Below are 25,394 nucleotides of genomic sequence, written 5' to 3'. Positions count from 1 at the left end.
TATTGTGACACCCATAACCCATTCAAATAATCAAGTAACCTGTAGATCTTGTCCTTCGAGGGTGGTAGTGGTTATCAGTTGGGTACTGTTCGATTCACGTACCACCAGGGTTAAATTTGACGCCCGTATGCCCGTTTTTAGGTTTTTTACACGTAAAATACGTTCTAATTTCAAATATCCGCGTCAGGGGTAACTTGCTATTAATTTTTAATACCGTCAATATGACGGGCATGTTTGAAAATGGAAAGTTTTAAGTTTTTTTTAATAATTGTTATATATATTTAACATTGCAACTTCCGTTACCCAGAGACTACAAATGCGTCCGCCGTCCACCAACTTTCACGAATGGAAATAAATTTTGTGGGGTCTTGATTTTATTAGGATCGTCTGATCGCTGGAGCATTTACTGTAAACTTACCAAATACAAGTACCAGACTACCGCGGCCCGCGTGTCCAAGATATGGAAAGATATGGAAACAGGAAACTTAAGTAACAAGTTACAGACTCGCAAGGAAGAGTCCTTGTCCACAGGTTGCTTCCGACTGGTCTCGATCCATTGCTTGCCGCCCTCCTCTGTCATCTTTTTGGATATTTAATCGCCTATAGAAGGAGCAATCCTGCGCGTTTCTCTGCGTTCTTAGCTCCCAAAGCGGAGAAACTGTGCATCTGAAATTCCCCTTTTCTTCCTCTTTATTTCGACCTCAAAGATTTCTGTGCTTTCGACCTCAAAGATCGACCGAGTGTGGCTGCTTTTAGCAAATAACGGAGGTTGTCTGTGGTATAGCCGGTTTAGGCTCAAGACGGCGATATCTAAAGTATATCGGACGGAATTCGGCGCTGATCCGGCTTCTTTCAGGTTAGATTTTGGCGAATCTATGACGTTTTGTTTTATTCTTTCTTCTGCGTTATTCATTTCAAAGACTAACGGCTTCCATAAAATCTCAAGATTTCTTGGACCTAGCGATGTAGCAGATTCGTAATTCATAAGATTAAAGCATTAAGTCAGCCAAAGTAGATGAGTAATTAAAGCTATCTGTATGAAGAAGCAGCAGGGGAATCGATACAGAAATCATAAAGCTGTCGTTGCGTTGTTGGTAGAGAGGGAAGCTGCCGTTGTTCGTCCAGAGGACAAAGACGGTTGCGCCTGTTCGCACAATTTCATTTAGAAATCCGCGTGCAGATCATTTTGATTGATGGAACCTGTAGTTTTCCGCACAGGTTGGAGATATAGTTGTTTTTCTCTGTATTTTTAATTTTAGAATTTGCTTTTACAAAATTAGATTCATCGTTATGTAGAGTTCCTTTTAAATCTATGGGATGACTATTTATAGTCCTTAATAATAAGGTGAAATGATTGTTTTTGTTTTGGTTTGAAATTGTGGTTATTATTAATTCTTAAATAATAAGGTGAAGCCATTGTTTTTGGGTGTCAAATTTATTTTTGAGTTTCATTATACAGTTATATTTGATGTTAATTTATTTATTAATGACTGTATATATGTATTCAGTATTTTAATCAAGAAATCCCATACTTTTATAATTAAATGGTTAATGATAAAATAAAAAAATCTCCTGGAAACGAACAACCATGTTAGACTCGTTCATACAAACAATTGAAAAGATTAAAAAAGTTAAACTGCTTTTTTTAGATTTTTGACCGAAAGAAAGAATCGGACAAAATATCGCGATTCGCGGGCATGATGGTCCGGGGAAATGAGGAAATGACATGTGCCATACCAAGAACGCTAGTGCTTTTCGAAGCCGCAAGACCAAAGGCCGAGTAGTTTGAGAAATTACCTTATGCAAGCTGAGCAAATGCCAGAGTGTCTTGAAAGTATTCAATTGAAATTTGATGGTAGTGATTTAGCAGTGATTTCACTGTACGTTCACAGGGAATAACAAATTCAGCCTTTCTGTAATTTCACTTGAGTAATCTGGATTCTGCATTTAATGATTATCCATGTTAAATATGAAATATAGGGTTTTTATAAAGTTTTTCAGATTAATTATATTATAAGTTGTTGGTTAATTTGAAAGACTATTAAAATCAATATAAATTATAAAAATCTAAAATCCAGGTTATAGAATTTGTAATTTAATAAAACAATTTGTAATGTGACTAATAATTTTTTTATTATCAAAATTTAATATAAATCACAAAAATCTTAAATCAAATGTATAAATTCTATAATTCAATTGAAACAAGCTTTGGGACCTTGCTGCAGGGTTTCTTAATGTAGTGGATACTCAAGTAGAAAACGATTCCAACATTTCAGAACAAATCGGAGCAGTGGGCATGGCGAGTACAATGACTGTGACAATATACAAGAACCGCAGACTCAGAGCCACTGGTAATTTCAAGATCCTTTACTGGAGAGTAACTTTGCATTTATAAAATATCAGTTTTATTTGTTTGCTCAGAAAGCATTTGAAGGTCTAAGAGATAATATAAAGAATATAGAGAAAACTTTATTCAGAATTTTGATCTCAATTATTTCAAAAGATGTTTTAAACAGCAATGTAGACATTTTTGTGGTGGTTTGTTGGTAAACTAAATGATTTAAATTTTATTTTGTTTATTTTTTATAATATTTTTATTTTTTATATGTATTAAATTAGAAAATATTATATATATGCCGTTCTTAAATAATTGTTATTTATTTAAGGTATTCAAATTTTTCTTTGTAAGAGGTATATTTAGGCTTATCATTTTTTTAAAAATGTAAGAAGCATGGAAGTGTTGTAGATTTATTATTTTTCTATTTTTTATTAATAAGGTGAATTATATATATATTTCCCATCTATTTTATCAGTGTTTCCATTTTAAACAAAAAAAAATCAGAACATTTGAACAATCTGGAAAATTTGCAGAAAAATTTGATCAGCAGGTCTCAAAACAAAGTGTAGCAATGAGACTTGAGCCGAATTGTACAACAAAAAATGAAAAATTTGAACAATTATGAGTACAATTTGAAATTAGATGAAACTTGTACAAATAAATTTTAAAAGTCATATGATGGGCAGTTTAAAAATAAAAACGTCATAAAAAAATTCCTTGACGGTAGGGTCACCCGTCAAATTTAACCCCTGCGTACCACTATGTCACATATTCCTTTGTCATTTAATATTAAATACATTTGATACATCAAATCTAAATCTTCACCCGCCTAAAATTCAACATATAAAGTATCCCCAGAAAATTAAATGTGATACCTAACCTAATTAATGTTTTTTCCAATAAATTATATATATATATATATATATATATATATATATTATATTATATTATATATCTTTTAAGTTTAAATTTACATTTTATATAAATTAAAACGAAATTAATTAAGTTAATAGTTTTTATATTTCTATATATATATATATATATATATATAGATATTTATTTATTTATTTTTCACAGAAACGGTTATGAGCTTTCATTAACTGGGCGGCCAAAAGCCATAAATTCGGTTACAAAGGTGGGGTAGATTTTCTGCATGACTTTTCAGCCAGCGAACTATGCCACCTACTCTTAACAGGCTCTTCTTTTTACATTTAACAAAGTGAGTTTCTGCTGCTAAATTCCCAAGGTGAAAGATACAAACAAACTGATGAAGAAGGAGACAAAAAAACATTTCACTTTAGGGAATTGGATCCCAAAGAATTTCGTTGTCTCTGAGAAGGGAACCAACGTCTAGCTGAGCTGCCTTGTTTGCCTCGTTGTCTGCTTCTTTGTTGTTTGTTCTCAAGACATGGAAGTACTTCAGCTTCATGGACTTTGTCATACCTTTGATCCTTGAAATTATCCTTGCAAGCTGCAGGTCTGCTGAGTTGGAATTGTTCGCCAAGGCTTGGATGATCACCTGGGAATCTCCAAAGACATTTGCCTCCTTACAGCCCAGTTCCTTGAGGAATTTGGTTCCTTGAAAGAGGGCCATCGCTTCCGCTTGAATGCTTGTGGAGTGACCTAATCCCCAAGCGAATCTATGCACAGCTGTTCCGTCTGGATTCATGATAATACCTCCGGCTCCCGCAGTACCTGGGTTCCCTTTAGCAGCCCCATCGAAGAAGAGAGATGGAAGGGTTTGATTGGACATCCAGATTTGGAATTCGTGTTCATTTTTTTTGATTTGCCAATCTTTGCAAGGAGAAGGAGAGCTGTTTGCTTTTGGGAATTTGAAGTTAAGAGCAGATCCTAGCTCTATGTCCTGCTGGTTTAAGTTTGTGTCATCCCCTTTATCTTCCAGCCACTCAACTAGCTGGCATTTTGCTGCGTTGGCCACTAATCTGAAATCCTGTTCCTTATTTCGAAAAATCCTTCGGTTCCTTTCCAGCCATACTTTCCAGCTGATGAACTTTGGTAAAGCACTCCATGCTGATCTGACTGTTTTATTTTTTGGAGGACAGCCTGGGTATTTGGTCATCCAACTCGCAAATAATTCTGGGACTGATGTTGGGAAGGTGAATTTATGATTCCAGGAGGCTAGGAGCTCCTGCCATATAGAGGTTGCGAATGTGCATTCAATCATGATGTGGAGAGCAGATTCTGAATTTTCCTTACATAGAGAGCATCTAGACGGCCCATAGAAGCCCCTTTTCTGAAGTCTGTCTTCAGTCAATATTTTCTGGTGACAGAGGAGCCAACAAAAGTGATCAACCTTGGGGATTGAAGGAGTTCTCCAAATGCCAATCCAGGGAGCAGGGTTGGGAGGCACGTGGGGCCTCTCGAGGCATTTGGCGTAGCCCTGGGCTACTGAGTAGCCTATTCGACTTGTTCCCCAGCCTCTCACATCATGCTTGTTTTTTTGAGATGGAGCGAGCCCATGCAAATGTGTGATTAGCGTATTCAGGTCAGGGTGTAGATAGGAAGGAACTGCGAGCTGCTTCCAACCCAACCACGCATTTTCCTCCCATGTTGAAAGATCCCACAGTGTATTTATGTTGGCTTCTGACATCCAGCGCTGCAATTCAGGCATGCTCCTTGCTTCTGCCAGTGGGGGTCTATTAAGGATGCTGTCATTCCAAATATGTATGCGCTTTCCATTGCCTGGAATCCAGAATGCATGATTCCTTATCAACGAACTGGTTTTGCTGATGAACTTGCTGAAAGGAGAGTTGAATTTGTTCTTGGGCTGATCTAGACATCTAGTCCTCGGTCCTCTGAAGTATTTTCTCCATAACGCAATTTGCACCCAGCCAGGATTTGGAGCTATGATTTTCCAAATTATTTTGGCTCCCATGGCTAAGTTTTGGGCATTGAGATCTTTAAAATTCAAACCTCCCTCCTGAAATGGTCTGGTGACTGTATCCCAATTTACCAAAGAAATTCTTTTCTCGTTTTGTTTACCTCCCTTCCAGAAAAAAATTCTGATTAAGTCCTCCATCTTTTTTATGATTCCTACAGGTGCCAATAGGACTAAGAATTTAAATAGGGGAAGACTGCTGAGCACTGATTTTATGAGGACTGATTTCCCTACTATGTTTAACCAGGAGGACCCCCAGGCCTGCAATTTTAATTTAAATTTGTCTAACTGTGGCAGCCAGTCTTTACTCAACGCCCTTGAATGAAAGATGGGCAATCCCAGGTACTTGAAAGAAGACCATGAGACTGAGATTGCAAAACCCAGGCAGCGAGCAATGGAGCTCGCAGTTGAGGCAGGAATGTTCCAGCTGTAGATGTGGCATTTGGCGTTGTTTAGAACACTGCCCGAGACCTTACAATATTCTTCCAGGACTTCCTTGAATTTGGACGCTGAATGAGGTGTTGCGGCCCCCAGCAAAATAGTGTCATCCGCGAAGAGGGCGTGATTGATGCTTTTGACCCCTCTAGCTATACACAGGCCAGCTATGTCTTGATCTTGTTGTTTTCGTTGTAGATAGAAACTGAGAACAGAGGCCTGAAGAACAAAAAGAAGAGGAGACAAGGGGCACCCCTGCCTCAGCCCTCTAGTGGCTTTGAAGAAGTCAGCTGCCCTTCCATTCACCAATGGGGCAATCCATGGCTCCGAGATGCAGGCTCTAATCCACTTGATAAAGCTTGGACCGAACCCCATTTTTTGCAAAACCTCAAACAAAAAACTATGTCTAACACGATCAAAAGCATTTGCAAGATCTAGTTTGACAACCATACCTTTTTCCTTTCGGTGAAGACTGGAATGGATCGCCTCTTGAACCAGCACGAAATTATCCACCAATTGCCTGCCATGGATAAATCCACCTTGATTGTCCGGGATGATTTTGGGGAGGATCCTTTTCAACCTGTTGGCTATCACTTTAGTTATGACTTTGTACCCAATATTGCATAGGGAAATTGGACGAAATCTGCTGAAGGAGTTTGCTCCTTTCTCTTTGGGAATGAGGGCGAGAAAGGCTGAGTTTGTACAACCACCTATCTTTTGGCAATCTTGAGATTTCTGTATCATTTTGTAGAATTCCTTCTCTACAATCTGCCAACAGACCTGGAGAAACCTGGGCGTGAAACCGTCTGGCCCCGGGGCTTTGTCTGGGTCCATTGAAAAGAGGGCTTCCTTAACTTCCTTTAGCGTGATTTTGGCTTCAAGAGACTGATTCATTTTAGAGGTGATCATATTAGGGACTGCGTCCAACAGGGCAGCGTTGAATTCAGCTCCTGATTCTTCTCTATACAGCTGTTCAAAATGATCTGTAGCTGCCTTTTTTATGCTGATAAAATCCTTCAAAACGTGGTTGTCTTCTTTTATTTCGTTGATGGAGTTGCGACCTTTCCTGGCTTGGGCTTGTTTGTGGAAGAATGAGGAGTTTCTATCTCCAGATTTGAGCCAGAGGCTCCTGGACTTGAGCCTCCAGAATTCTTCCTCTGCCAGACAGGCCTTGTGGAAGCTTTGCTACAGTTTGGCCTCCTTTTCCAACTCATCCTTAGTGATTTCAGCTGTTTCAATATGCAGGTGCTGTCTTTCTAACTCACTTTGAATTTTTTTCCTTTCCGCTGCAGGATTTGGCAGGGTCTTGGCCCAATTTTTCAGCATGTTTTTAACTCTTCTGAGTTTTTCCTCCCACACAAAAAATGCTGATCCATTGACTGGCTTTTTCCAGCACTCTCTGATCTTTTCCATAAAATCCTTTTCTTTGATCCACAGGGAGCTGAATTTGAAAGGAATAGGCCCCAGGTCCTTAGGGGTCAACAGCTCAAGGCTGATGGGCTTATGGTCTGATATGCTGTTGTGGAGGATATGCGATCTGGCTTCTAAACCAAGGAGCAGAAAGGAACTTTGCACCAAGAATCTGTCCAGTCTTGCCGCTATGTGACCCGGGCCAACCCTTTTGTTTGACCACGTGTACTTGCCAGTAGCCGGCTTAATATCTATCAGATCCCAATCCTGCATGAGATCTTCTACTGATTCTCTTACCGGATCTCTAACAATGCTGCCTCCTCTTTTTTCTGACGAGAGGAGGGTGAGGTTCAGGTCTCCGGCTATGATTATGTTCTCCAAGTTTTCTAGATCTGCCAAACTTTTGATGGAGTCCCAGCATAAGTTTTTTTCACCTGCATTGTTAGGAGCATATACATTGACCAGACAAATAATTTCCTTAGATTCTAGGTGCTGTAGTTTTAACAAAATCCAATGGGTATTCAGGGACTCAAAGATTAGAGAGAACTTATTTGGATTCCAGAGCGACCCAAGTCCTCCCGATGCTCCACGGGCAGAGGTTGCTTTTGCTCCGTCTTTTTTCCAAAATTTTCTGCTTGTTTGGAGGAAAACTGAGTCCTCCAATTTAGTCTCCTGGATGAGTAGAATGTCTGGGGCTTCCAGTCTTACTAGACTATTCATAGCTTCTTCCTTGGCTTTGGAGCCCATTCCCCTACAATTCCAGGAGACTATCTTCATCATTTATTTTTACTGTGGTGAGCTCCCTTGGAGCTCTGGGTTTGGATCCTCTTCATCTTCGGGGTTTTAGCTAGGAGTTTCTCTAGCGTTGGCTGGCTGCCCTGAAGCTTGTCTTTATATGTCTCTTGATCTCTTTTTTCCTTTGTTGACATCCTTCCTCTCGTAGATCTTCTAGGGGTAGACTGTGATTCCCCTATCTCCCCTTCTTCCTCCGATTCCTCTGACTCTTGAGTTTCCTCTTCTTCTTCTGACAACTTCCCTTTGGATCTCTCTGGTACGCTTATGGATTTAGTCGGAGAGACTGCTTTCGGGATTTCTGTCTCTTGCGTGTTCATGATATCAGATCCAAGGATCTCAAATTTGTTCCCTTGGCTTTCCAAGGGTGGATTCTGAGCAGATCCCGCTTGGGGGACTTTAGCATTAATGTTTGCATTCTTCCTGAGTGAAGTTTTGGATCTTTTTGCCTGGTTCCATCCTTCATCTTTCCCTTTTTCTTCTACCCCTTTGGTTGGGAAATCTCTGGCGAAGTGACCGTAGACTTGGCACTTCCGGCATTTGAACGACAACTGCTCATAGTCTAATTTTTGAACATGCGTCCACGGACCTACCCTTATTTTGATGGCCTCTGGTAATCCGACCTCCAGATCTACCTCCACACAAATTCTGGCGCAGTCGTACTGATCTTTGCTGTTAGCCTTGTCTATGAATTTCCCGAGAGCGTTTCCGATATGTTTCAAAGAGTCCCAATTCCAGCAATGAACGGGAAGATTTGGGAGCCTTACCCACACCGGGACCGCAGAAGGCACATCCACCGCCGGATCGAAGTCTGGCGTCCATTTGTTTAGATACAACCCTTGAGGGCCCATGAAATAGGGGCCATTTCTGAAGATGAGATCCTTATCCTCTTTGTCAGTAAATTCAAATAAGAAATATCCTCTTCCGAGGAAGTAAGAGGTTACCTTGTTCTTTATCAGTGGAGCCCAGTTCCTAGCAACCCAGTTCTCTGTTGATTTCGGGGAAGGCCAGAGACCTGTAAACTGACCAACCAGAGCCCGATCCGCCAGAGATAATGCTACTTGAATCAGACCTTCAGGAGGGAGGGCGATCTCAGGGATATCTTCTAGCTTTTTCACGAACTTGGCAGCTTCCACGACTCTCTTCTTGGGCAGAGAGGCCAGCAAGGATCTGAAAGCTTCAGCGGCGGAAGGCGGAGAAGGGGAGGAAGACCCCTGGGGGGGAGCCGGCTCCTCCATGGAGGGCCAGCAGAACAAACCCTAGCTGACTACAGCCAGAAGCAGGAGCCCTCTGCGGATCCGTCCGCAGGGATCGGAATAGGCAGAGCGCAGGTGTGCGCGCAGACTTCAGGTTCCATGGGACGCGGATCTCGCAGGATGCAAGGGGAGCCGAGCCATAAGATAGTTGGCTTAGAGTTGTTAGGTGGTTGGTGGGTGCATAATAATTTAGTTGAACTCAAAATTTTGGTAAAAACCATATTTCTATATAATATTATTTATATTGAATTTTTTAATATAAATTAGTCAAAATATAATAATTATAAAATAATTAATTAAAACATAAAAATTATAAGAATATTGACCATAATTATATGACTACCATTTTCACATTCATATGATACTATTTATGAGAGCAAGTGCAAATAATAATTAAATTAATTAATTAACTTTTAATACTAATTAATTAAAACATAATAACCATAAAATTATTAATTAATTAAAAGAAATCAAAAGTATAATGCAATTTGCTTTTTGCTATAGACCAAAAACGTAGAAGGCAAATATTCACAATTATGTTTCTACTTCTCTCAAAGAGACAGAGAGGCATAATTTGTGAATACTTGCCATATATATATATATATATATAAAATGTTTCAAATCAAGATTTCAAATGACAATTTTTTTTAATTGACCATGGCTTCCATTTTGTCAAACCTTTATATTTTTCTACTTTAATTTAGCTATATTTAAACTAGGTGACAGGTATTCACTACTATGTAGCTTGCTTTAATGATATACCTAAGGTAAATTATAAAGTCTTCAACATAGAAAGATGAAGTCTTTTGGTTTTATTTTCACTTATTTTTATTATTCATTATTTTAGTTTTTTTATTAAGAAAAATGGTATATTTGACTCATGTTACCAAGGAGGTTTAGGGTCAACTATGGGGATTATCTTTATATTCTTAAATATGCAACCACTCACACGTCACTCTAGGCACATTATTCTAGTTTAGAATGTGGACTGAGCCTCAATATTGTTCAGCATATGCTTTTTAATGCAATTCATTTATTGTTCAACCTAACCTATGAACAAATATATATATGTGTGTGTGTGTGTGTGTTCATTATCATTATTTTTCTTTTTAACTTGTGTATTAAAACAACATATGTGAATTGCTATCTCACTTTTCTCATGTTTGTGTTCATGAGTATTTGATTTATATATAAATCATATATTGGATCGATTTTAATTTTGTTTAACAAACAAAATTTATTGTTATTAGTTCTTGTTAGGTAGCACTCTAGTAATCGATTTGTCTGTTGACCGTTATTAGTTTAGCATTGACCAGTGCAAGTTATGATGTTTAATTTTATTAATAATTAAAGTATTTTTTATTTTAATTTTAAAAAATATTTTGTTAACATTTCATTGGACAAAAAATGGATCTCTTATTTTAGGCTTGGTGCCATTTGTCTCATGTCACTAATAAAGTTTTCTAAACCTAAGGACTCACTCATATTCATGGCCATCATGCTTTTCACAACAACATTATCAGGGTGATCTTGTAATATGAGCTTCTTGGAATCTATGCAACGACTAACCACTTTCTTGACATTGGCAAGTGGGTCTTGTTGGTGGGATGCCTCATCCATGTTGCCATTTTTCTATCCCCCCACTAGGAACTCCCACACCTTAGACTCTCTTTCTTTATTCAGGTACATGTCACAAATATGTTTATTTCTTTTATACTTTTTTTTTTCACAAGAAAATAACATAATTTTCATTAGTAAAGAAGAAAATTAAATGTTGTATCATTAGCATGTGAGAATGCAAAATCACAGGTAATGGGCTTAACCATTCTATCCAAATCAATGTCATATAGTTGAGTATTTACAATAAAAGACATAATATTTACATATAAAAACATAATTGTCCATATAGGGCATTATAATTTAAATCAAAAAATTTGGAAGCTGCCCGAATGATCATGGCAAATCATTCAGATATAAACCCATCCAAATCGATGAATGGCCAGTAGAAAAACTGATAGAACTCTTGGTGTCGAAATTCTTGAATCAAACATTAGCCTGTTTGTTGTTGCGTGACCTCCTTAGAAAGAGAGTCAACAACCGAATTCCTTTCCTTGTATATATGAGAGTATACAATAAAATCAAATTGTGATTTTAAAGTGATGACTTCATCCAATAAACCCCTAAGTGTGTGCACGTGACAATGATATGCAAAGTTGATCCAGTTAATAACAAGCTTTGAATCCCCACATATCTGTATTTTATGGCAGTTTTGTTCCAGAGCAAAAATGAGCAAGTATTTGAGGCAATTTAGTTCAACATAATTGTTGGTGCCTCTCCCTAATCCCAATTTGAGCTTGTAATAATGAGATTCATTAATGTGTAGTATCACCCCACCCCCACATCCAATGTTTTGTGTCGACCCATTGAAATATGCCCAGGGTATATTCTTATCGATAACTTCAGGGATGATGACCTGGGCAGCTTGATTTTCTGTTTCCTCAGGGATTAAATGATATATAGCAGCAATATGGTTACAAGTGGCCGGCCATAGAATAGGTGCATCCTGAAAAATAGTACGATTCCTGGTCAGCCAAATGCCCCAACAAATAAGTAGAGGGAGATTTCTAATTTTTTGAGTTGCTGCAACATTCCACCAATTTTGCCAGGCATCAGATAGATGAGCCCCATCCCATCTGAGCACAATGTTGAGAGAGCTAGTAATTTGAATCCACACCTGACAAGCCACTAGGCAATGTAGGAATAGGTGATCAATATCTTCAGCATTCTCTTTGCAAAGGCAACATCTAGAAGGACCATGAAAGGCACGATGCTTTAGGTTGTCCTCTGTGGGCACTTTATTTGATAGTATACACCACATGAAGAGGTGTGCTTTATGAGGTGCTTTAAGCTTCCATAGCGGGCACCACCACCAGTTCACCTCCACTGGATCCTGTGCAGTTATCAGTGCTGAGTATCCCTCCGTGGGGGTGTATCGACCATGTGGTGCACTAGCCCATATTATTTCATCTCCCTGTAAAGTAATCCTAATGTGAGCTTCTTCCATTTATTTTATACTTATTTTTAATGTGTTGAAGGTTAAATACACATTTCATCCCTAGTCAACATCATGAGTTAGGGTTTGGTTGAATGTTTTGATTTTTTAAGGCAAAAGCTTCGGTAAGTTCGAGATGTTTCCAAGCTTTGTTGGCCTAGTTGAGCATCACATAAACTTGTTTTAATGGAGGTACAAAAACCTTGCATCTATAGAATCAACCTTGATATGTCCCTTGTCCTTTTACATGCTTTTCGCACTTGTTCTTTCACACTACGCTTCTACTCGCTGCGATGCTAGTTGCCACCATCATGAACTGTGAAATCATGTTGCACCTCAATCATAAAATAGGATGGGAGTTCTTATGTCTGTGGAGGACAACGACCGATCATTAACCTCGATGGGTGAGAGTTACTGTGTGTTATGTTATAAGCTGACGTGAAGGATTCATTATAATTGTTCATTTAGAATTTTGTCAATTCAAAAAATATTGTAAATATCAGGTTATATAATTTGAGTATAATTTAATTATAATTTTTGGATATTTCAAAACAAAATTAACAAAATACTATAAAATCTACAATAAACATAAAAATTATATACAAAATGTTGAAGCTATAGTTGTTCATTCTTTGACAAAATTTTGACTTGGTCATTCAACTTGCACACATTGGGTTTTGGTTGCTTTTTCTCCTATCTTGTTGTTTCAAATTCAATTAGAGTTGCAGAAACGTGGTGCAAGATTTCCATTTTTAAATATTAGATAGAAAAAATTTCACATGTCACTGATTGCATATTGATCAATCGGTATGGAGTTTTGGCTTTGTCAAATCATTACTTTAAATATTGCATAACACATTAGCTCTCAACATTTTATTTTATTTTATTTTAAATTAGTGACTTTGGATGGAAGCAATATCACAATGATCGACATTATTCATGTTTTATTTGTAAGTATATAATAAAGTCTTTCAAATAAGTTAATTCATTGCATTAGGATACAAAAGAGGCAATAAATGATGTATAATGCCATGTAAGAAAGAATGTATAATATGCAATCAGGGTCCGAGGCTAAGCTTGTAAATGAATGTCACATTTTGGAATATTTAATGGACATAAGCCGAGTGAAACAATTGACTTTAATCATGTATAAATTAAATTTATGAAATATTTAAAATTTTAATTGTATATTGATATCTCAATATATGAAAGCGGAAAGGTTCATTTTGGATTTTGAAAAGCAATAGGCCTATTATTAAAAAAAAAAAAAAAAAAACTCAAATCCTTGATAATTGTAGAAGTTGTAAGTTGTGGCGTGAAGACAAAGAAGACCCTGACAAACCTTTAGCCTACACTGGGAGGAACATTGGAAAAAAATGTTTCTTTATCTTTTCCTCAAGGTGACTTGTTAATATCTTGGACGAATGTTGCAGTCCACCTTGGCCTTGGTGCCCAAACTAATTGGATTTCGTTCATTATCAATAGAACTAATGCAGGGGAGGTGTTCTACAATATTGCTTTTCTATTGGATGTACAACACATGAAGATTTGACTTGTACATGCTATGTTTGTAATTATAGAAGCAAACTCTAATTCATGGCAATTGACACAAAGGAGCTGGGGTGCCAACTTGGCTTTGAACTGCCCTTTCAATGGTCCTCTCTCTATTCATTTGACAACACTTGCCATTGGGAAAGTGCTCGTCACAAATAATGTGATTGCACAAAATTGGTAGCCTAATACGACATGCATATCCAATGTCAACTTTTTAAATCACAATTTTTATTTTTATTTTTATTAGAGTTATAGCTAGTTATTTCTTGTCTCTCTAGTATAAGGAGTTAGCATTATTATTTAGCTTACTCATTGCTGCAAATATGAAAATCATGTATAAGAATATTGAAGATTGGGTTGTAGGGAAATGAAAATTACACAACTAAATAAATTCTAATGTTCATATTCATATCAAATTTGACAATTTTTGTTTCAATTTTTTTTGTATTTATTTATTTATTCCATAAGCCGATACGAAAATAAATAAATCTATTAATATAAAAGTTTTACACTGAGAGCATATGATTGTAAAAAAAAAAAAAAAAATTGATGTGGGAGTATAAGTCTCCAACTAGATTTTCAAAGAGAGCATCAAGACACCCAAAAACTAGAAACGATATTGATCAACATTTACTTCCATTGTTCTTTAGAGAGCTTGTTTCATATAGCCTATAGAGGTAATACAAGAAAATAGTAATATGCGTACTCCATAACCACAAAAGTAAGAACACTAGTAGCAGAAAAGTTATGATAGAGGGAGTGATCCTTTGTTGTCATCTCGTTGCGCTGAGAACCATCCAAAAAAATGAAAAGAAAAACTACCAATGCCATTTGTTTGCATGAAAGAAACAACCAGAATGTCTTACCATTTGAAGGCCGCTGCATGTTATAGAAAAAGCGACAAAAATGTCGTTGCAGACAACACTGTCACTACTTAAGTAGCGAGACATAGATACCAATGCTAGCATGTCAATCTGAGATAATCACTTGAGAGAGGGGAGATGTATTAAACGATGGTGAGGTATTAGTTGGTTAAGCATTGAGGTCCTATGAATAAAATTAGAAACAACATATTTTTTAACCCTTTGCAAACGTGAAAGTATACCATCCAAGCACAAGCGAACATTCCTGAGAAGGCGCTTGATATCCTTTTGACTTGCAAAAAAAATTGTAATTGTCTTCCTGCTTATCTCTGAGAACCAAATGAAAGAGAGTATCCAACTGTTGATGGACCACTATAGAGTGTACAAAATGCAGTGTCCTCCTACTGAAATTCCTAGGGTCGGGAATCCATTTAAGGTCAAGAATCAATTTTGCTTATGCTTTTTTGTGCGTGTGGATTCATTTTTACTTTTCATTAATTCATCACAAAAATAAATTTATATCTATTGAGTTATACATTATGATTTTTTATTTTTAAAAATATTTAAATAAAATGTATGAGTATTATTCAATAAATATAAAAAAAATAATTTAATATAACAGTATAAAAAATTATTATGTAATATAAATTAATAAGACCAATTGGGATTATTTTAAGTGGTTGGGTATAATGGTTGTTATCTTCCTCACCCAGGTTCAAATCCCCACTAGTGACATGATGAGCTATAATGCCTTGATAATTATTGTTATATTTGCTCCGTGCATATGAATATTTGTAGATTTTTATGTAGATTCAACAACTCATGATATATACTAAAACATAAGACAAGAATCTACTCTACTTTCAACAGTGGAAACCAATAATGATTGATGAAAGCAATAATCAACAAGAGGAAGAATACCAATCGCACATAACACAATATTTCTCTGGGGAAAGAAACTTCTCAAAACCCTGACTATCTATATTGCATTAATAAAAAATATGAGAAGAAAATACAATGTTTGTTCTCACTAGAATAAATCTTGCACCAGTATGATCTAACTCTCTGCCTCACAAGCCCGCTTTAGCCAACACTTAGCCAATTCTGTTGCCTTCCAAGCCCTTATTTCCTTATGCCATTCTTGAGAGAATCACCCCATATATAATTGGGAAATCCTTCCTCCATAACTGTGCAATCCAAACATATGTCCTCAACTAATTGCATGAACCAACTGTACAACTTGGAAAATTATACAACTGATAGTACATTGTTCCTGCTCTCTAATCTCAACTGGGTCTTCCTCTGAATTGGCATGCATGAATTATTTGTGGGTGAATATTCAGTTAACTGGTGTGGTATGGTTGATGCACTGGTGCACTTATCCACTACTAGACCTCTACTAGTTCCTCCAACAATTAGAACTATTTTAACTGACTATAACTTAGTTAGACTGAGTTATTTAATTACAACTCCAAAGAACTCAACCTGGGCCCTTAAAATTTAGGGATCACTCTACGTGACTCCGGATAGTCAACTTAACTTAGTTAACTATTACAAGTTGCTATGAGAAAATAATTACAATTTTAATTTTTTTTTCACCAAAACGGGTATGTTTTATTAATATGAGAAATAGATTGGGCTCACGCCATCGCAACCATCTTTACATTGCATCCGTTTCTATTTCTTATGCTGATTCTATATTCAAGAACCTCATGGATTACATGGATGATAAGAGCTTTCGCCATTTATGAGGAGTTGTCCTTTCCCCAGCTTGCAGCCTTTGTTTGCCATCAAGTCTGCTTCACTATTCAGGTTTCTGAGAATGTGAAAGAATTTGTAGGAGGCAAAGTCTAGCAAGACGCTCTTTAGTATGTTTAGAGATTTATTGAGACCTGCGTTGTTGAATAGATTGCCCGTGTTTAAATTCTTTATTAAGATCTCTGAGTCTCCAAATGCTTGGAATTCTTTGTCCCCTCCGTCTCTAGCTATTTGACAAGCTATAAGGAGGGCTTGGATCTCTGCCTGATTGTTGGTTTTCTGCCCAATGCCCCAGCAAAAACTGTCCCTTTTAGTGCCATCCGGGGCATAGATGACCCCTCCGGCTCCTGCTGTCCCGGGGTTGCCTTTGGAGGCTCCGTAAAAAAAAATCGTGGTTATTTTTTGTTGCCGCCACCATTCATGGAAATTGGATTCGGAGTCCCTTCTATGCCAATCTGGGTTCACTAAATGTCGAGCTGTTAGCTGCTTCCAAGGTTGAGGGGATAGGGGGCCCAGCCACCTCTCTTCTTCAGGGAGGAGCAGGGAGTCTTCTGGGTAATGTTGCTGGTGGACTGCTTCAAGTAGAAGGGATTTGGCCTTTGCCGCTGCCTTGAAAGGAGTTTGCAGCTTGTCATTAAATATTAAGTCGTTCCGGGTCAACCAAATCTGCCAGCAAACAAACTTGGGAATAGCATTCCAGACTTTTCTCCAGATGGACTTGCTTGGTATTTTGTTGGGATAGCTTTGATTCCAAGAATCGAAAAGATCAGCAACAGAATTATAAGAGGGGGCTGGGATATGTAGCTCTTGAAGAACGAGACCCCAAACTTCTTTGGCAAATTGGCATTCCATAAAGAGATGTTGGGTTGTTTCTGAGCTCCTTCTACACAGCTCGCATCTGTGCAGCCCTGCTCTGCTTTTCTTCATCAAGTTGTCTCCAGTTAGCAACTTGTTGTGGACCAGCGTCCAGAAGAAAAAGTTTACTTTGGGGAGCGCTAATGGTTCCCATACTTTCTTCCAAAACTCTGGCGGTTTACTGCTGTTTCTATTGGTTTGAAGGGAATTGTAGGCTGCAGCTGTTGTGTAAATACCTGAGCGCCCCCATCCCCAGCTATCCTTTAGCTTTCTGTTCACTGGGGCTGCGTCTTCTAACAGGTCTTCTAAGACACTTTTCTGCTGATATAAACGTTCTGGAATTCCAAAGAAATCCCAACTTTTCCAGTTATCGTGACAATCCCAATTTGACAAGTCGTAGAGGCTTTTTACACCTGCGCGTTCTAGCCAGCTTTTTAACTCTGTAATTTCGACATTTTCCCCAAGGGGGTCACGATTCATGATTCTGTCTTGCCACAGATTCGTGTGTTTGCCGCTTCCTGGGATCCTGTACACGCTGCGCATGAAGAAAGTCATTGTTTTGCTGCAAAGTTTCCATACCTGGGAGCATTGATTTGGATGCGCTGTCTGAATATTCCTGAGATGGGTGTTGTGTGCATATTTTGTTTTCAGCATGTCGCTAACAGGATGGTTGGGATCTTTGAAGAGTTTCCAAATGATCTTGCCTCCCAATGCCAAGTTCGCTGATGCTGGGTCGCGAATCTAGAGGCCTCCTTCAGAGAATGGCCGCTTGACCACGTCCCATTTCACTAAATGAAGCTTGTTTTGATTTCCTTTCCCACCCTTCCATAGGAATTCCCTAATAATTTTGGAGATTTGATCTGTTACGCTTTTGGGAGCGAGAAGGAAGGCTGCTTGGTAGATAGGGAGCGTCGATAGGACAGTCTTAATCAGGATGAGTTTGCCTGCTTTTGTGAGCCAGTGTCCTCCCCAACCTGTAATTTTGGTTTTTATTTTGTTGATGATTCCAATCCACAGCGACCTCTTGTTGACACTGTTTGTGATGGGGAGGCCAAGGTAGTTGATCTTTTCCCATTGAGAGTGACCTTTGAAGCCTATCAGGTTGGAGATGTTTGAGAGATCTTGCTGCCCAATGTTCCATCTGTAGACTTCAATTTTGTTCCTGTTGATAGAAGCACCCGAGACCCTGCAATAGCAATTGAGAACGGAATCAAAGGCTTTGGCTATTCTGGCTGTGGCTCCTCCCAGGAGGAGGGAGTCATCCGCAAAAAGAGTATGGTTTTGAGCTGGGGAGGATAGAGAGGGTTTGAGGCTAGGGAGGGAGCCATAGGCCATTTCTACAGCAAGCTTTCTAATGAGGGAGTCTGCCAGCAGGATGTAAAGAAAGGGAGAGAGCGGGCATCCTTGCTTGAGGCCTCTCTGGGCTTGAAAAAAGGAGGAGGGACGATCATTAACAAGAGGAGATATCCAGCGGTTGTGAGTGCAGGCAGAGATAAGATTGACAAAGTGCGGGGAAAAGCCAAAGGAGAGGAGGACTTTATAGAGGAAGGAGCGATTGACACGGTCAAAGGCATTGACCATGTCAAGTTTTATCAGCATGCCTTTTTCTTTGCGCTGGTTGCTTGAGTGGATAATATCCTGCACCTGAATGACATTGTCTAAAATTTGTCTGCCTTCTACAAAGCCACCTTGATTGTTAGATATCAGCTTGTTGAGCAGTGGCTTGATTCTGTTAGCTAGCAGCTTCGCTAGAATTTTGTATGAGACGTTACAAAGCGATATTAGCCTGAATTCGGAGAAAGTCTCTGGGTTGGTTTCTTTAGGGATAAGGGCGAGGTAAGTGGAGTTGGTTCCTCCCCCTACCTTGGCTTTTCCCATGAAGCCTTTCACCACTTTTAGCAAATCAATTTTAATAATGTCCTAGCAAACCTTGTAGAAGTGGATAGTGAATCCGTCTGGCCCCGGGGCCTTGCCCGGATCCATAGACCAGATGACATTGTTGACTTCTTCTTCAGTGATGGGGCTGATGAGAACGGAATTGTATTCAGGGCTAAAAAGATGGGGGATATTGGAAAGGATATTGGCTGTTTCCTCCTCGTTTGTATGATTATCTGCAGCGTAGAGCTGCCTGAAGTGGTCAGCGGCTGCTTCTTTTATCTGACTAAACCCTTTGCAGATCTGCCCCTCAGTGGTTGTTATTTCAGAGATATGATTTCTGGAGAGTCTTGCTCGATATTGGCGGTGAAAGAAAGTGGTGTTCCGGTCGCCAGCTTTCAGCCACAAACTTCGAGACTTAGTTCGCCAATATTCTTCCTCCCTCCGGAAAGATCGATACGTTGAGCATTGATTTTTGACTTCTTTGTCAAGGAGCATTGGGGTTATTTCTCCTTTTTCCATTTCTGCTTGCAGGGCCTCAAGGAGCTGTACATTTTCTTTTCTTTCATTGGTTGGATTTGGAACCGGTTTTTTAATCCAATCCTTCAAGGCTTGCTTTGTGGCTTTAAGCTTTTGTTCCCATACATAACTGAAGGATCCTGTGACAGGTTTAGCCCATGCGGTTTTCACTGTTTCTATAAATCCTTCCCTTTCTATCCAAAGAGAGCTGAATCGAAAGGGGATTGGGCCGAAGTTTTCTTCTTCTTCCAGGATTAGCTAGATGGGCTTATGATCTGATGTCAGTTTGGGCAATATTTTGGTGGTGATTATCTTCTTATGCATCATCAGAGTGCCTTGGACTAGAAAGCGATCCAGTCGTGCAGCGATATGATCCTCGCCAACTCTGTTGTTGGACCAAGTGAAGGATCCTTTGACCGGAGTGAAATTGAGGAGATCCCACTGCTGGATGAGGTCTTCCACTATGGGGAGCATGGGGTCTTTGTTGTTAGTGCCTCCCTTTTTTCTTTTACTGTTAAAACTATATTTAGATCCCCAACAAGAATGATGTTACTGGGGGAGTGATGCTCAAGGAATTCAGTGAGGGATTTCCAACAATCCCTCTTTTCAGAATACAGAACAGGTACATAAAGGTTGAAAAGGGAGAAGGTTAACTTACTTGTGCAGTGCGTAAGTTCCGTGTAGATCCAGTGCTGGGTCTCTTGGTATTTGTTCAGCTATAAGAGATCTTCTGTCCAGAGAGTTGCCAGCCCTCCAGATGATCCTCTTGCGCTGACTGCTATTCCTGTACTTTTCTTCCATTTCTTCTTGCTGATGTCTAGCAGGGCTTTCCCCTCTATCTTAGTCTCTTGGAGCATTAGAATGTCTGAGGGTTCTATTTTAAGGAGATCCTTGACCGCTTTTGCTTTCGAGGGGTTTCCCAGACCTCTACAGTTCCAAAAGATGTGGCGCATTATTTACCATGGGTGGGGTGGGATCCCCCCTTTGGGGGCCTACTCCTTGGGTTTCTCCCGATTGACATCTCTATTGTAGGCTGGCTCCCTTGAGTTTTGAGCCTTTCCGCCTCATCTTCCCTTACTTCTCTGCGGGATTTCCTTCCAACTTTTCTTGTAGGTTGCTCGAAGGTTTCCTCATCCGAGGAGTCAGAGCTTTCAGCTGGTTTTTTCCTTGCTACTTCTGCGTATGAGGGGTTGGAGGGGCTTCTTTGGGGGGCTTCCATGTGTACCATTTTTGCATCTTCTGTGTTGTTGCTGGGAGGGTCGATCTAATTCACATTTTCTGGGGTTGCTGTGACTGTCTTGCTCTGGATCTTTTCTTTGTCATTTGGGTTCTTTTCTTGAGTGGGGTTGGAGGTGCTTGGGGTCTCTTTCTAGGTGCCTTTCCCGTTGCCTTTCTTCTGGTAAGTGGATTTTTGTACTTGGATCCATTGCTCGCCATTCTGTTTGTCTGATTGTTCTTCAGACTTCTTCTTACAATGTTTGGCAAAATGCCCGTATTCATGGCAGTGTCTGCATTTAAATGGCAGTTGTTCATAGTCCAGCTCTTGGATATGCGTCCAGCCTGCGACTGTGAGTTTTATGGCTTCCGGCAAGCCCTCTTCCAGATCGACTTCGACACAGATGTGTGCACATGAATATTGGTCTTTCCTTACCGCCTGGTCTATGTATTTCCCTAGACCATTGCCAATGATCTGGAGTGACTTCTGGTTCCAACAATGTAAGGGAAGATGAGGGAGCCACACCCACACCGGAACCGCTGAAGGGACATCCTGGGTTGGATCAAAGTCTGGTGACCATTTATTTAAGTATAGACCTTGGGGGCCCATAAAATAAGGTTCGTTTCTAAAGATTAGGCTTCTATCCTCTGCACTTTCAAATACAAAGATGAAAAAACCTTTGCCTACGAAGTAGCTTTTAATACCCTCTTTGATTAACGGCTTCCAGTTCCTTTGTGTCCAGTCCTCCACCGACTTGGGCGAAGGCCAGAGGCCCGTGAACTGGCCTATGAGGCCTCTCTCTGCAAGATTCAAGGCTGCTTTGCAGGTTTCTTCTTCAGGGAGGGCTACCGTGGGGATGGAATCCAACTTCTTGACGAACTTCTGCTGGTTGACAGAGGGCGCTCTCTTGCCGCTCGAAGCGATCATTGCTTTGAATGCTGATACTTCCGGGGGAGGGGCCAGAGGAGGTTCCAAAGGATCCGGGCCCCCAGGGGGAGCCATGGCCAGGCGCAGCTGCACAAAACGCACAGCAAGGAGGAGAGTCGATCAGGCTGATGCGAGGAGGGATCTCAGGGGGGAGGCAGGGGCAGGCGAGCCCAGCAGCTGGAGGCTGCCAGGCGGGGCGGCCGCAGGAGGCAACTCGGGGAGGAGGGCGCGTGGCTAGGTCAAGCCCGCAGCGCAGAAAAAAAAAACCTGAAAGTATCATTTAGCTTGGGTGAATTTTTTGAGAAAACAAAAAACACGAAATTTAATTACAATTTTAATTCACAATTTAATTCAAGGACAAATTAAATTGGAATTTCTTGTTGCTATTTTTTACACTCCCTCTCAACAAGAAAAGGATTATCAACTACCCCGATCTTGTCCTTGTGAAACTCGAATTTACATCTTAGCAATGCCTTTGTCAAAATGCCAACATCCTACTCCTCTATGGGAATGTACTCCAATAATATACTGCCTCTGCACACAATCTCGATGATGATCATACCGGATATCCATATACTTGGACTGATAGTGAAAAACTAGATTTTCAGAGAGTTTGATACAACTCTAATTATCACAGTAAATCACAATTGGATCCTTCTACTGACCAAACAAAATAACCAGAATCTTCCTCATCCAAATGGCGTCACAAGCTACTTGACTAGTAGCCATGTACTCCGCCTTTGTTGAATGGAGTGCAATTGATCTTTGTTTCCTTCTTTACCAAGAAACAACAATTGACCCAATACTGAAGATCCCTCCTGATGTGCTCTTCATGTCAGATGGACCCCCTGCCCAATCTGCATTGGTGAAGCCATGAAGTTGCACTCCCTTTGTCTGCCTATACCTCAATCCATACTGATTAGTGCCTCTGAGATATCTCAACACATGCTTGTCCACCTTACAATACAGCTTGGTCAGCCTAACCATCACTTGACTAAGTTGCTTAACTGCATAGCACATGTACGGTCGTGTGTTCACCAAATACATGAGTGAACCCACAAGCTACTTGTAAATAGTAGCTTCCACTATTTCACCAGAAGTAGCATCCTCCTTCCCCTAGTTACTTGCTAGAGGAGTCTCCATGGGTTTACTTCTCTCCATGTGGAACCTTTTTAGTATCTCGTTGGCATACTTGCCTTGAGAGACAAAAAGTTCCCCATCATCTTTCCATAGTTCCATGCACAAAAAGTAGTGCATGATCCCCAAGTCCTTCATTTCAAACTCTCTTGCAAGACTTGATCAACTTACCATCACCTGTAAGAATCAAATCGTCGAAATATAAAACAATAATCAACAATTTACCTTCCACCACAATATGGTACATGTTCGCATCTGCTTCACTTTTGGTGAAGCCCAACCCGGTGAAGTAGCTATCGATCTTGGTGTACCAAGCAGAGGGTGCTTCCTTCAGCCCATACAACGCTCGCTTGAGTCAAAACACATGCGACTCACGGTCAAACGTCTCAAAACCTTCTCACTACTCAATGTACACCTCTTCCTCAATCATGCCATTAATGAAGGTTGTCTTTACATCCATATGATGTATCTTCCAACCCATCTGCGCTGATGGTTCCAAAATGGATTTTATTGATGAGTACTTTGCAACAAGAGAAAAGGTCTAAAATAGTCTATCCTCTGTACTTGATAAAAGCCTCGGGCTACAAACTTGGCCTTATGCTTCTCCACACTACCATCTGTTGCTTGCTTTACCCTGTAAAGCCATCGGGAGCTCACCACTGACTTGTCTTCCAATCTTGGATCGACATCCTAAACACTATTACAAAGAATGGAGTCATACCCCTCCACCATGGCATCAACCCAAACTGGTTGTTGCATTGCCTCCTCAAAATAAGATGAATATGTCTCAACACATCCGCTCATAAGATCCATGTATCTAGTGTACCTCTCTGGTGACCTCCTCTGCCTGCGCTGTGATGTGGGTTCTCCCACATTATTTCTTGCATCGTGCAATATCCTGTGAGCCTCTCTAGTGCGCTTTCTCCCATCTTTGGAAGACTTTGCCTGAGTGGATGTCTCCGCTCTCAAATCCTCTGCATGTGGTTGCTCCACATCAATATGAGGCTCCTCCTTAGGAGCTAAAAGCTCGTCAACTGCATGTGGCTCAAGCTCCTCTCAAGGGAACATCTCATGGCCTTCTCTTCATCAAATTTGATATCCCTGTGAACCACCGTCATCCTTCTGGTCGGCAGGTACACCTTATAGTTGTGAGGTGTATCAATGTACCCCAAAAATATCCACAACGTTGTTGTTGGCTTAAGCTTCTTATGTGCATGTTTGGTCACATGGAAATATATCGATGACCCAAAAATCCTGAAGTGACCCACATCTGGTCTCTGAGTCTCCTCTAGTGTACTCATCCCAAGAATTCAATGAGGGCTTCTGTTTTGCAAATAAATTGTTGTGTTGCATGCCTCGACCCACAAGTGTAGTGGTAGGCCCTGATCATGCAACATCGCTCTTGCTGCCTCAATTGTTGCTAGGGAAGAACATCATCATAGGCGAAAGATTAGAGAGGCTCTCGAGATTACGAAACATCCACATAATCTTAACAGGGACAATGGTATCGAGATCAGTGGTAGCTGGTTTCCCTTAATCAGAGAAATTAAGACCACCAATACATCCTAGGTATAACACTTAGTAGGTAGCTATCTCCCTTCCCTATCCATCTTAGGTTAAAAATTAGTTTTATTACCTTTAGTACTATTATTGTTACTCTTAATAGATAATTAATATTTAATTATAATAATTATTAATCAATTAAACTATTATTAGAATGAATATTTATAATATTTAATACTAATTATTAATTATGACTATTAATTATTAGTATTATTATTAATACATTTTAAAGATTATCTATAGTTAGACTAATTAATTCTCTTAATAATCAGATCTAATAATAAATATTTTTAAACCCAATTAATTAACTAACCTCTAAATTTTTAGTCAAAAATCACATTAATATTCATTATAATTAATAATTAGTAATTACATTGATTATAATAATTATTTATAACAATAATAGTTATTATAACATTTGTTATAACGAAAACCCCAGTATGGCAGGGGCAGGAGGAGTTATAAAGAACAAGGAAGGCAAAATTGTGACTAACTTTGCTTGGGGAATAGGGTACTCCACAAGTATCCAAGCTGAAGCCTTGACACTTCTTCAAGGTCTCAAGCAAGTCAAGGCCCTTGGTTTAACAAAGGTAAAGGTTATCGGAGATTCTCAGTCCATTATTAAAGTCATAGTGGAGAATTTTCCTCCTGCCGATCTTAGATTAGCTAGAGCGGTGTCAAGAATCAGGCTTTTGGTGAAATCTCTTCAGTCTGTTAATTTCTTTCATGTATTGAGGGAGAACAATAAGGATGCTGACTCAGAAGCCAACAGAGCGGTGCCTCTTGCAGCTGGCTCTCTCTTGAGAGATGGGGTCGAGGAGTGGGACTCCATTCCATAATCTTGTTCTCATGTTTTACTGCATTATACTAAATCGGTTTGTTTGTGTCCATAAGATAGGGAAAATAACGGAAATAGGTTCTCTAGTTCCGAGTAAAAAACATTGG

General features: G+C 39.5%; 1 long non-coding RNA gene across 5 annotated transcripts in view; it reads left to right on the top strand.

Annotated features, from left to right (window-relative positions):
- Window positions 1-393: 393 nt before the first annotated feature.
- LOC149222719 (uncharacterized) overlaps window positions 394-25,394 on the top strand; it is a 138,248-nt gene continuing 113,247 nt past the window's right edge. The window contains exons 1-3 of one of the 5 annotated variants that reach the window (XR_016248920.1): window positions 394-856; window positions 947-1,218; window positions 2,226-2,351. This is a non-coding gene — a long non-coding RNA (uncharacterized LOC149222719). Of the gene's footprint in view, window positions 857-946; window positions 1,219-2,225; window positions 2,520-25,394 lie in introns of those variants that run through there. The other 4 variants (XR_016248919.1, XR_016248918.1, XR_016248922.1 and 1 more) reach the window with 4 other exon arrangements.

The sequence above is a fragment of the Pinus tabuliformis genome, chromosome Q, assembly GCF_031772625.1.
Source record: "Pinus tabuliformis cultivar Carrire ecotype Pingquan chromosome Q, CPIR1, whole genome shotgun sequence".
In the NCBI taxonomy this organism is placed as follows: Eukaryota; Viridiplantae; Streptophyta; class Pinopsida; order Pinales; family Pinaceae; genus Pinus; species Pinus tabuliformis.
The sequence above is the reverse complement of the archived record's forward strand: the minus strand, read 5'-3'. Positions and strand labels throughout refer to the sequence as shown.